Below are 13,028 nucleotides of genomic sequence, written 5' to 3' on the forward strand. Positions count from 1 at the left end.
CAAACAATAATCCTTCCACCAAGTCTTGGCGGATCCAGATAAGCAAAAAGTAGCAAAGTAGACCCCATTGGTCTCCACTATCCCTATGTTCCTAAGAACCTCATGACAACTGTCTAGATAATCCTGGGGATCCTCCGAAGATGCACCGCTGAAGGTAGTAGTGAAGAGCTTGGTGAAACATATCCAACCTCCATAAAGCCTCCGAAGATGTAGCTGACCTATCACCGATCTGTGCTGTTGCTCGGCTGAAGAAGCGGTACGTGACTTTGCCATTTGCGAAAGGACAAGAATAGAGGTTTCAATTTAACCTTAATAGAACAAAAACCGCATGACAGAGAAGAATAGAAGTGAAGTTTTTCCTAACTCTGTAGCCTCTGGGATAAATACAGACGTCTCTGTACTGATCTCTCAGACTCTACTAAGCTTGTCTGTGAACTGTGAGACCCATGTAACCTAGAGCTTTGATACCAACTTGTCACAACCCGGATTTCCCACCCTCGAGAGTCGTGATGGCGCATACTGGTGAAAGCTAGGCAAGCCAAATTATTCTAATTACTTAACCTTTTCTAGTTTTAAACCATTATCAGTGATGAGTAGATATCATGCAAATAGCGGAAATAATTAAGCGGAAGACAAAATCTGAAAATTTATCTTAATACAAACTGCGGAAGTCTAAATGCAACTCTACCTAGAATTCAGTGTCACAGTTTCACAGATGGTCTAAGAATACTACATACAACGTCTGAAAGATAAAGATACATTGTTTCTGAAATAAGTAAAGGAAACAGGATAAAAGAAAGATAGGAAGTGACGCCAAGGCTCGAGGACGCCTGCAGGACTACCTCGGGTCGCCTGTTGGACTAAAGGCAGCAACCTTACTGTGGTTCGAAGTCTACAACACTGGGATCTACACAAAAGAGTGCAGAGTGTAGTATCAGCACAACCAACTACATGTGCTGGTAAGTGCCTAGCCTAACCTCAGCAAAGTAGTGACGAGGCTAGGACCAAACCACCAAATAAACCTGTGCAGTTAAATCATATACAGCGGAAATATAAAAGCAGGTAATTACAGTTAAAATTTGGGCAGGGGAAGCATGCTTCGGGAAAAAACATATAACAACAAAATATCAAGAGAATATAAAGAAACCAAAATCTAATTACTAACAAAGATAAGGAAAATAAATGCAGAATTCACTTTCATTTCAAATCTTGTTGCAGGCGTGCAACCCGATCCCATTTCATATATCTCGTAGCAAGCGTAAAACCCGATCCCATTTCATATAACTCGTTGCAGGCGAGCAACCCGATCCCATTTCATATATCTCGTTGCAGGCGTGCAACCAGATTTCATTTCATATATCTCGTTACAGGCGTACAACCGCTCCCATTTCACATATCTTGTTGCAGGCGTGAAACCCGCTCCCATTTCACATATCTTGTTGCAGGCGTGCAACCCGCTCCCATTCCATATATCTTGTTGCAGGCGTGCAATCCGCTTCCATTTCCTTTATCAACACCAATCACAAAAAGGTCCCGGCAAGGGAACAATAATATCAAAAGAAACATCCCGGCAAGGGAACAATAATATGATAATAACATCACGGCAAAGGAACAATAATGATGATAATATCCCGGCAAGGGAACAATAATGATAATAACATCCCGGCAAGGGAACAGTAATGATAATAACATGTGAAGCGTAATAAACCACAACGGAGTCATAACAATTACAATACAAGACTCACGGGCGTGCTTGGCACCGATGTATAGATACTCGTCACCATGCCTATACATCGTACTTCACAATTAACACGTAGCAAATAAGACACGACTCCTAATCCCTCAAACTAAGGTTAGACCAAACACTTACCTCGATGCCACGAACACAATTCAAGTCTCTACTATCTCTTTACCTCTTGATTCCACAACCAATTCGCTCGTATCTAGACACAAGTTACTTAATTACATCAATAAACGCTAAATGAATCAATTCTAATGCATGAAAATAACTTTTCCAAAGTTTTACCCAAAAAGTCAAAAATCGCCCCCGGGTCCACATGGTCAAAACCTGAGGTTCGAACCAAAACCTGATTACCCATTCCCCCACGAACCCAAATATATAATTTGTTTTAAAATCGGATCTCAAATCGAGGTTCAAATCCCCAATTTTTAAAAAACCTAGGTTCTACCCAAAACACTCAATTTCCCCCATGAAAATCATTGATTTGAGTTGAAATTATGTGAAAAAATGATTGAAGAAAACGAGTTAAAATGGACTTACAATCGATTTGGAAGAAGAGTTGTTCTTGAAAAATCGCCCTAGGGAGTTTGTGTTTTGAAGAGATGTAAAAAATGGTTGATTTTCGGCTAAGTATAAAAATTGCAGGTTGCAGGTCCTGTTCGCAATTGCGAACCCCGACCTCTGCTATGTTGGGAATTGCGAATGGGTTCTCGCATTTACGAGATGGGAAATGCGAACAATTGATCGTATTTGCGATAACAGGCCCAAAAAGGGTGCATCGCATTTGCGAGGGCGTTCTCGCATTTGTGAGAGAGAGCTGGCCTGGGCTACTTTCGCAATTGCGACAAAGCCCTCGCATTTGCTATCCAAATGCGAAGCCTGCAGGCCTGCACAGAAATAGCTGAAGCTTGCAATTCCATAAGTCCAAAAATTCACCCCGTGGCCTATTCAAAACTCACCCGAGCCCTCGGGGCTCCAAACCAAACATGCACACCAACCTAAAAACATCATATGGACTTGCTCGTGCATTCAAATCACTAAAATAACATCAAATATGAATTTGCATCAATATCATGAAATTTTCTTGAGAACTTCAAATTTTCAATTTTCTCAAAAACAATCTGATTCACGCCGTTTCAAGTCCATTTCTTACCAAATTTCACAAACTTATCTTAAATCACATATAAGACCTGTATCGGGCGCCGAAACCAAAATACGGGCCTGATACCATCAAGTTCTAATCACAATTTATTTCCAAATCTCATAAATAATCTTAGAAAACAATTTTCTTTAAAAATTCATTTCTCGGGCTTGGGACCTCGGAATTCAATTCCGGGCATACGCCCAAGTCCCATATTTTCCTACGGACCCTCCGGGACCGTCAAATCATGAGTCCGGGTCCGTTTATCGAAAATGTTGACCGAAGTCAACTTAATTCATTTTATATTCAAAATTTATCATTTTTCATAGATTTTTACATATTGGCTTTCCGGCTACGCGCCCGGACTGCACACACAAAATGAGATGAGACAGAAAGAGGTTTTTAAGGCCTCGAAATGCAGTATTTACTTTTAAAACAAGTGATGACCTTTTGGGTCGTCACAAAGAGTTTTTAGCTTTCCTTAAGTTCAGGGGCCTCCTGGATAATGGGATTTAAGTTCAAGTTTTCTGGACCCTCCAGGATAATGGGATTTAAGTTTAAGTTGCAGGCGCCCACCTGGAGAACAAGAGAATTTATTTCAAATTCTAAGTCAGCATCAGGCGCCCACCTGGAGAACAAGGGAATTCATTTCAAGTTTAAGTTGCAGGCACCCACCTGGAGAACAAGGGAATTTACTTCAAATATTAAGTCAGCATCATGCGCCCACCTGGAGAACAAAGAAATTCATTTCAAGTTTAAGTTGCAGGCGCCCCCTGGAGAACAAGGAAATTTATTTCAAATTCTAAGTCAGCATCAGGCGCCCACATGGAGAACAAGAGAATTTATTTCAAATTTTAAGTCAGCATCAGGCGCCCACCTGGAGAACAAAGGAATTCATTTCAAGTTTAAGTTGCAGGCGTCCACCTGGAGAACAAGAGAATTTATTTCAAATTTTAAGTCAGCATCAGGCGCCCATCTGAAGACCAAGGGTATTCATTTCAAGTTTAAGTTGCAGGTGTCCACCTGGAGAACAAGAGAATTTATTTCAAATTCTAAGTCAGCATCAGGCGCCCACCTGGAGAACAAGGGAATTCATTTCAAGTTTAAGTTGCAGGCGCCCCCTGGAGAACAAAGGAATTTAATTCAAATATTATGTCAGCATTAGGCGCCCACCTAGAGAACAAGGGAATTCACTTCAAGTTTTAGCATCAGGCGCCCACTTGGAGAACAAGGGAATCTATTTCAAATTTTAAGTCAGCATCAGGCGCCCACCTAGAGAACAAGGGAATTTATTTCAAATTTTAAGTCAGCATCAGGCGCCCACTTGGAGAATAAGGGAATTTATTTCAAATTTTAAGTGAGCATTAGGCGCCCACCTGAAGAACAAGGGAATTCATTTCAAGTTTAAGTTGCAGGCGCCCACCTGGAGAACAAGGGAATTCATTTCAAGTTTAAGTTACAGGTGCCTACCTGGAGAACAATGGAATTTATTCGAGTTTTAAGTCAGTTGCAGGCACTCACCTTGAGAACAAGGGAATTCATTTCTAGTTTTAAGTCATTAGCAGGCGCCCCACCTGGAGAATGAGGGAAGTCATTTCATAATTCAATTCAGAGTCATTTTAAGTTTCATGTAAGCTGCAGGCGCCCACCTGGAGAATGAGGGAATTTATTTCAAGTTTCCAGTTAGTAGCAGGCACCCACCTGGAGAATGGGGGAAGTCATTTCAGAATTCATTTCAAATTTCAAATCAGAGGTAGCACGAGTTGCCTGAAGAATAAGGTTTTTACCTCGAGGCACGGAGGTTTGAGATGACCAAAGAAGAAGTCTCAATCCAAGAAAAAAGAAAGAAAAGAAAAAAGAGGGAAGTGAATCCAAATGCAGAAGCAGATGAAAGATGTGAGTTGCTCAAGACATGACTGAAGTCACGAGCACTGCATGTCGGCTCTTGATCCGAAGAAGCCGTGGAAGAATGAACTAACACCTGCAGCTAACAAGCATCAAGATTCAGATCAGAGTCCGCACGAAGAACCAACCAAGACTCAAGATCAAGCTTCAGAAGACTCATAGATCGGGATCTTGTAACTCGTAGCTAATAGGCTTAGTTAGTCTTTTTAATCTTGATTTTTAATGTAATAACAGGACCGCGGACCGGAACATCGACAGAACGACACCTCAATCGGCTCTCCACCTCGGTATACTCTATCACTATTCCTACTTCTGAACTACACGTGGCCTGATTCATTTATAGCCAAGGAGATGTAGGCAGCTCAGATACCAAGGCTCGGTGACATTCTCCTCTCTTTTAGTTTTGGTCTCTCTAAATAAGGGTCGGGTCAAAAACCTGTCTCGTCATTCTTTGTCTGACAACTCTTCGTGTTTCCAGTTAAAGAAGGGCAGCTGTAGACATGTCATTTTTGACCCTCCCCGAGATTTCATACATTTTAGCGTTTAAATATCTAGTTTAGATATAATATCGCTATTTTAACTAGTTTTGACCCGTTTACTTTATTTTATCACAAAAATAAAAATTACAAAACTAGTTTCTCTTATTTGGCTAATTCATATTTTATTTAGTTATTTTTGGTTTATTTACCTTTCATAAAATTAAAAATATAAAAAAAATAGTTTCGCTTTTAGTATTTAGTTTTATATTAGCTTATTTTAATTAAGAGTGATTTTTATACTTTATAGGTACATTGTTATTTGGTATTCTTAGCCTAGATTCAAACTCAAAAGACATGGTCCAACCCAATTTCCTAAATCCAAGCCCAATTATCCTTAGTCCAATACCCACTAACCTAACCCTAAGACCTAATTTGACCCATTTTCTATAATAGAGATCAGATTTTTTTAAAAAGGGAAGGACCATCCATTTTTTTAACCTAAGGACTCTTCTTCTTCATGGGGACCCTTCACAACACAAGAAAAAAAAAACCCTAAACAACCTTCAGCTCCTTTATCTTTCTTAACACAAACCCTAGAGAAGAACAACCAAGACCAGATCCAGCCGTCATCCTCTCCAAGCAGCAGTCCATCTCCCTCACCAACTCGCTCCTCTCCTGGCGACGCTGCCAGCAACAGAACCAGCAACCACTCATCTCCAAAACCTCACTGCCACATGACCACCCTCATCACCCGCTTCTGCCATCTCCATAACCAGTCGTACCTCTCTTAATCTTCTTCATCTACACACCACTCTCACCTATCTCCCATACCAACAGCCACCAGCGACCACCCTCCAGCTAGCAGCAACAGACGTCGAAGGTAGAAAAGAACAGAGATAGAGAGTCGAAAACAGAGGGGAGGGGGAACGAAATAGAGGCAGAGAACGTACAGAGTCGTTGAGAAAATTCAGGATAGAAACATGGGATGAAAATTGAGTTTCAAAGCGAAGGATTCAGCGGCTCATTTTTATGGTTTTCAATGTTTGTTTAAATTTCAGAAAAAGATAAAAATGTGCATATACGTATATGGATATAGACGTTTCTGTTTTTTTTTTCATTTGGGTTTTGAATTTTGGTTTTCAAGTATGAAAATGGAGATCAATTTTGGTTCGGAGTTCGACTCGAGGTGTTTCGGGTTGTCAATTTCCGTTCAAGTTTCCGGCGCCGCTGAAGTTTTCCGGTCAAGGTCCCATCCAGTTAATGAGTTTTGCGATTCAAAGCTTTTGAGGTCCATTCTTTCTTCTATCTCACTCTATGTTTGCAATAATTAACGTTTGATTCGTTGTCTGGTTTATTGCTCACTTTTATTAGTCCATAAAAATTTTTGTAGTATTCATTAACAATCTTGTAGCTTGCTTTAAGCGCGTTATAATATAAATCATCATAGCTACGGGTACGATTCCCGGGATGTAGTCGTGATATATAATTTTCAAATTCGGATGTACATTTTATGTGACCCGACTTCAATTTCCAATAATTTTAAATAAATTAAACATGTCGTGAACCGCGAGTGCATTTCATGTAGCGTGATTTATGATGCGTTTTCAAAAATAAGCAAGTGTATGATGATCATGAATTTTCCTAAAAACATTAAAAGCTGTTAGAAAGTTAAAAATGCACGTAGGTTTAAAATGTGTAATTAATCAGATAATTATGCCAATAATAATAGTTGAGCGACCGTTCTAAAACAACGGAACTCAGGAATGTCTAACACCTTCTCCCGGTTAACAGAATTCTTTACCCGAATTTCTGTATTCGTAAACCATAAATAAGAGTCAACTTCCTCGATGCGGGATTTTAAATCGGTGACTTGGGACACCATAAAATATCCCAAGTGGCGACTCTGTATTTGATATAAATAATCCCGTTTTGGTTATTGTCACTTTAATTGGAAAAACTCACTTATACCCCCTTCGGTGTAGAAAAAGAGGTGTGACAGCTCCTTTTTCTACCCTAGAAGGGGTATAGATGAGTTTTTCCAATTAAAGTGATAATAATCGAAACATGATTATTTATTTAAAATTCAGAGTCGCCACTTGGGATAATTTATGGCGTCTCATGTCACCGGTTTAAAATTCTGAATCGAGGAAGTTTGACTCTGTTCTACAGTCCGCAAAACACAGAAATCCGAGTAAAGAATTATGTTAACTCGAAAGAAGGTGTTAAGCATTCCCGAGTTCTGTGATTTTAGCACGGCCGCTCAACTATTATTATTGGCTTAATTATCCGATTAATTACACATTTTAAACCTGCGTGCATTTTTAACTTTGCAACCGCTTTTAATGTTAGGATAATTCATGATCATCGTACACATTGTAAACCACGCTACATAAAATGCACCCGCGATTCACGATATGTTTATTTTATTATTATTATTATTCAAAATTATGGTCGGGTCACATAAAATGCACACCTGAATTGAGATTTACGTATCTTGATAATGCCAAGGAAACCGTACCCATAATCTCGACGATTCATTATTAATCACGCCAAAAAGTTTGCCCACTCACGTATGTCGCAACCCAAAATTGGTAGATCTTTAACCATTCAGAAAAACTACTAGAGATACTAGAACATCAACGCCCGCCAGAGAAAATGAATTTGATCCTCCTAGTCCTAAGCTCCCATTCACATAATATACCATTAATTCAATGATCTAATTCGAAAGACTAGTGGCATCAGACGAGAGATTTAACAATAAAGTAACTTGAAATAGAGTTGGTACAAAAGGAAACTTATAATAGTAACAAAAATTGGAAATGAGTCAACAATTTCCCCTTGACAGATGGTTCATCAAATTTATTAATTAAAAATAAAGAAAGGGTTAGTCCATTAATTTCACCACTTAATTTTTCTTCTTTTTTTATTTTGAGAAAGTGACAAGAAATGGGCACACATATTAGTTTAAATATTAATTGGAACTCCACCACAGTCCTCACTACCAGCGGCGGAGACAGTAGTAGTCTTCTTCACCAATTCACAAACACAAATAAACCAACCAAAACAAAAATAGCTATTACACATGTACATGATTGCATCAATGAAAACTTCGACATAAATGGACCAAATCAAGAGAGTCTCAGACAAGCAACGAAACACGCATAACTACACGGCATTCATAATCGTCAAAACTTAATATCTTGGAAACAGAGAGGAAATTTAAGATTAGAAAGAAATTGACCTCAAAGGGGACATATTTTCCAATTACAGCAGCTGTAGTGTGGAAACTCGGACCGAAAAACCTCGACTGAAATCGCACGGGTCCGGAAAACCTCAACAATCGAGCAGCAAATTTCGACTCAAAAACCTCTTGGAAATTGAGATTTTCAGAAACCTTTTCTTGGTTTTCAGATCTAATTGGTTTGTTTTTAAAAATAGGTGGTTGATTTCTGCTGCGTATCACTGTTGCTGGTTTCCGGCGGGTGGTCGTTGGCGTTTTTCCGGCGAGCTGGGTTGGGTCTGGTGAGAGACGGCAACGGGGGGCTGCTGTGTACGCTTGGTCACCGGAGTTATGGTGAGGAAGACGGGCTGGATATCTTTTAGGGTTCTTTTTTTTTTTTTTTTTGATTTTGTGAAGATGGGGAAGAAAGGTCTAGGGGGTGTTCTTGGGTTGAAATCACGGCTGCTTCTGTTGGTTTGTGCCTGAGAGATCAGGGGATCTTATTGGAGTTTTAGGCTTGGAGAAGAAGAAGTTCAGGGAGGGCGTGTCGTTGGTGTTGAAGAAGAACAGAAGTGTTCTTAGATTATGAAACGAAGAAGAACGGCATGGGTGGTGGTCTTTTTTTTTGTTTCTGCGGCTGATCTCCTTTTTTTTAGGTCTTCTAGGTTTTTTTTCTTTTAATGTGGAGATGAAGGGGTCTTTAGCTTAGGGCGGTATGGGCTTATGGATTGGAGAAGAAAGAAATTGGGCTTGACAAAATTTTGGACTAACTTTTGTCTAAGAATGACTCTTTTTTGGACCGTCTTTTGATTTTAAAATCAAGATCATGTCCATCTTAAAATTAATTTGGTTTTTTCTTCTTTTCTAAAGAACAAATTAAAAATACGATTGTTACTAATTCATGCTAGTTAAGTAAATAACTATAATGCAAAAATACTAAAATTACACATTGAGATAACAAATAAAACTATTTTTATATTTTTAAATTTTATGAAAGGTAAATAAACTGAAAGTAACAAGACAAAATATCAATTACCTAAATAAAGAAAATATTTTTTGTAATTTTTATTTTTGTGACAAATGAAGTAAAAGAGTCAAAAACTAATTAAAATAGTGATATTAGGCTGTCACGCCCCAACCTCGGGAGGCGCGACCGACGCTCGGTCGAGTGAACCCAACTGAGCAAGCCTTATCCAACACTTCCTACCCAACTCAATATGAATAAGGAAATCATGCTTTCATTTATGTAGATAAGGAAAGATAGTACATTCAACATTGTTAGTTCATTTTATATCACAACATTAAGCCGTAGTTAAGTTTCCAAGATTCCATACAATTACACTTTAGAGAAGCGAGAGTTAGAATTACAACATAGTTCGTAGACTCATCCAAGACCCGTACATAGCCCACACACATGTCTACGGAGCCTCTAAAGATGTAAAAGACAAGTATGACAATGCCGGCAACAAGGCTCCGGCTATACCTCAAAAGTGGAAGTCCACAACAAAAGATGTGCAATATAACCCTTTGAAGGAGAAAGGGGCTCACCAAGACTTTGATAAGAAGGTACTCCGCTACGCGCGATCGACATTATCCGCAATGGAGCCACCTACATTCATTTAAAAATGTAGCGCCCCGGCAAAAGGGACGTTAGTACCATGGAATAGTACTAGTATGTATAATTAAACACCATCTAGTTAGAAAAAACTTTTTATACCAAATATAATGAAGGCACAAGCATAACTTAGCTTTAAACGATCACAACATTATCAATGTAAAAGAATCATACAATTTTCACATTATGTTTTCATAGCCTTTAGTTTGGGGCATTTCATACTGTTCATCATTGTTCACTATACCACCGCTAGATTGAGCGGAGTCCGATCTCGACCCGATCGGCTAGGTTGCCTTATTTGAGACATACATTTCAATCACAATCTCATTTTTTCCTTTTTATCCAGGGTTCAATATCATCATAATACCACCATGTGTGCGGCATGGCGTCCGATCTCGGCCCGATCGGCTAATCCGCCTTACCATGGCGTTTCCCTTTTCCATCAATCAATCTCAATTCAATCGTTATATCATATATATCATTTCATAGGCACTTGGGGCCACAGCTATCACGTCATATATTTGGCACTAGGCCACATTTCACATCGTTCCTAATTTCAATGTTAGACTGGTAATTTAGCATAATATGTGCACACAAGAGAAAAGAAAGTTAAAAGTGTAGATGAGACTTCACATAGAGGACACAACATATACAGCTTCAATCTCAACTTAAGGTCTAAGCATTTCAGTACATGATTCATATTCCTGGCAGCCTTTCATGTTATCAAGAATAACACATTTATCATATTGAGACACATCTTTCACGCATATAAAGTTGTAACCCTAAATTCATGTGAAACAACAATCCATACAACAATTCAAGTTTAGGCTTACCATAGCAAACACCGACGGAGCTCGATTTCTAAAAGACGAGGTTTTAGCCATACATATATTGTTTAAGCTTTCCTTAATTCTTACAAAATTTCAGGACTCTTAGCACTTCAATCTATAATATAAGAATTATAAATCGAACCAAGAATTAGTGATATGGTTAAGATTTTAGCTCGTTCAGGTATACTATCAAGCACCAAGTGAGCATGGTGATCTTAGGTCCCTTTTTGAAAGAGATTTCTTCAATGTTATACTTCAATTGTTGTCTCTTTAGTCTCATCCTCTCCATACCCCATTATTTCTTATGCATGCAAAATTTTTAGCCATTTTCCCCAAGAACTCAATTGTTAATCCCTTATTTTAAATAGAAAGTTCAAAATTACAGATTATGGAACAAGTTCTTACCTTTTTAGGGTCAAGACCTAGCACCTTTCTTGCCAATCTTCACGATTTTGGGGTGAGAGTTAGGTGGGGATTGGATGAAGGTCACTCTCTATCTCTCTCTCTAGAACTCCTTTTCTCACTCTATCTTAGTAAAAATAACATAGAGAAGGTCGGGTTTTAAAAATTAGAAAATAGGAGCCCCGACTCAGATCTGCGATCGCATATCTAACATGCGGCCCACAAAATGGACTGCAAAAATAGTCCCAAAAACTGAACACACTGCCCAGGTATGAGACGGAAATGCGGTACGCATACTTGTTCTACGGTCGCATAATGCACTGCAGAACTGCCTTCACAAAAATTTCAAGGGAATTATGCGAGGACTATGCGTCCCGCATACCGATTATGCGATCGCATAATTGGTCGCATAGTTGACCTCAAATTGACCAACACACTGACTGGTTCTACGGCGAATATGCGGTCCGCATACCTATTATGCGACCGCATAATGGACCGCAGAATCGCACATTTTCTGGAAAACATAATTTCTTAACTTTCTAACGTACAGATCAATCCAAAAGGTCCAAACCGCGGCAAGCTTTTCTAACACATGATCCTAACTTGGCACCACAAGACTCGGGTTTTTGAGTAGAAATTTCACGGGGCCTTACATAGGCCTAAACTAAATATTTAAATGCTAAAATATATAAAATCTCGGGGAGGGTCAAAAATTACATGTCTACACTCATCATACCTCGAGAGCGCCTCTGTTGCATATTTACATTTGGGACTACAAGGCGGTACCTCGAGAGCGCCCTTGTTGCATATTTACTTTTGGGGCCACGAGGCGTTATCTAGGGAGAGCCCCTGTTGTTTACCTCTTTCTATCGTGCGATTGTTATTGTGTTGCACGAGGTTTCTGTCGTGCTATTATTAGTATTGATATATGCACATGCGGCGTGACAATGCGGGCTATATATATGGGTTTGCACATGTGGCAAGACAATGTGGGAATTTTATTATACACGTGCGACGAGACAAAGCCGGCATTTACTTTGTTATAGCGCACGTGGCGAGACAAGGTGGGCTATATTGGAAAATGATTTGTGCTGACTTGTGATGGCCTGGGGGCATTGTTATTGTTGTTATTTTTGTAGTGGTGTGTCTACCCTGTGTGAGTTATACCATGTACATTTCATGGTGATCGTTTCTTATGTGCCATTCATTCTCTCTACACTTACTCAGTGACTTGAATTGTGGTAGAACACTTGCACAAGCATACACGCAAATAAATCACCCATATCGGTTAGGAAGATGAATCCTAATGTTATTGACCATTTACATGTACTCTTGTGTACTTGCTTTCTATGTGAGAGTTATACTGTTGGCATGTGAGTTGACTGTGCAATCATGAGTCATTATTATTATTGGCACGTGAGCAGTCCGTGCGAATATTAGATATTGTCACTCTCTTGGCACGTGAGTCGACCGTGCAATTATGAATTTGTAATGCGGGAATAAGAGGCCAAATGATTAGGGTTCAAGAATTGGGAGCCATGATTTGTGATTATGAGGTTTGGTACCTCAATGAAATTTCTGAATAGATCTGGTGCAAAACCGGTTGTTTTTGTTGAGTTGTTACTTGTTTTCCTTTATTTGGTCTCATTGGACTCGGACTGTGTCCAGCTTACTCTACAGTATTTCTATCAATTT

At 39.2% G+C, this 13,028-nt stretch overlaps 1 long non-coding RNA gene across 1 annotated transcript; it reads right to left on the reverse strand.

Moving 5' to 3' along the window:
* Positions 1–1,511: 1,511 nt before the first annotated feature.
* LOC107798109 (uncharacterized) lies at positions 1,512–9,192 on the reverse strand. Its single transcript, XR_012707587.1, has 3 exons — positions 8,508–9,192; positions 3,760–3,905; positions 1,512–3,655 (listed from the first exon to the last, which is right to left on the reverse strand). It is a non-coding gene; the product is annotated as an uncharacterized LOC107798109 (long non-coding RNA).
* Positions 9,193–13,028: the final 3,836 nt, after the last annotated feature.

Source organism: Nicotiana tabacum, chromosome 3 (genome assembly GCF_000715075.1).
Source record: "Nicotiana tabacum cultivar K326 chromosome 3, ASM71507v2, whole genome shotgun sequence".
Taxonomy (NCBI): Eukaryota; Viridiplantae; Streptophyta; class Magnoliopsida; order Solanales; family Solanaceae; genus Nicotiana; species Nicotiana tabacum.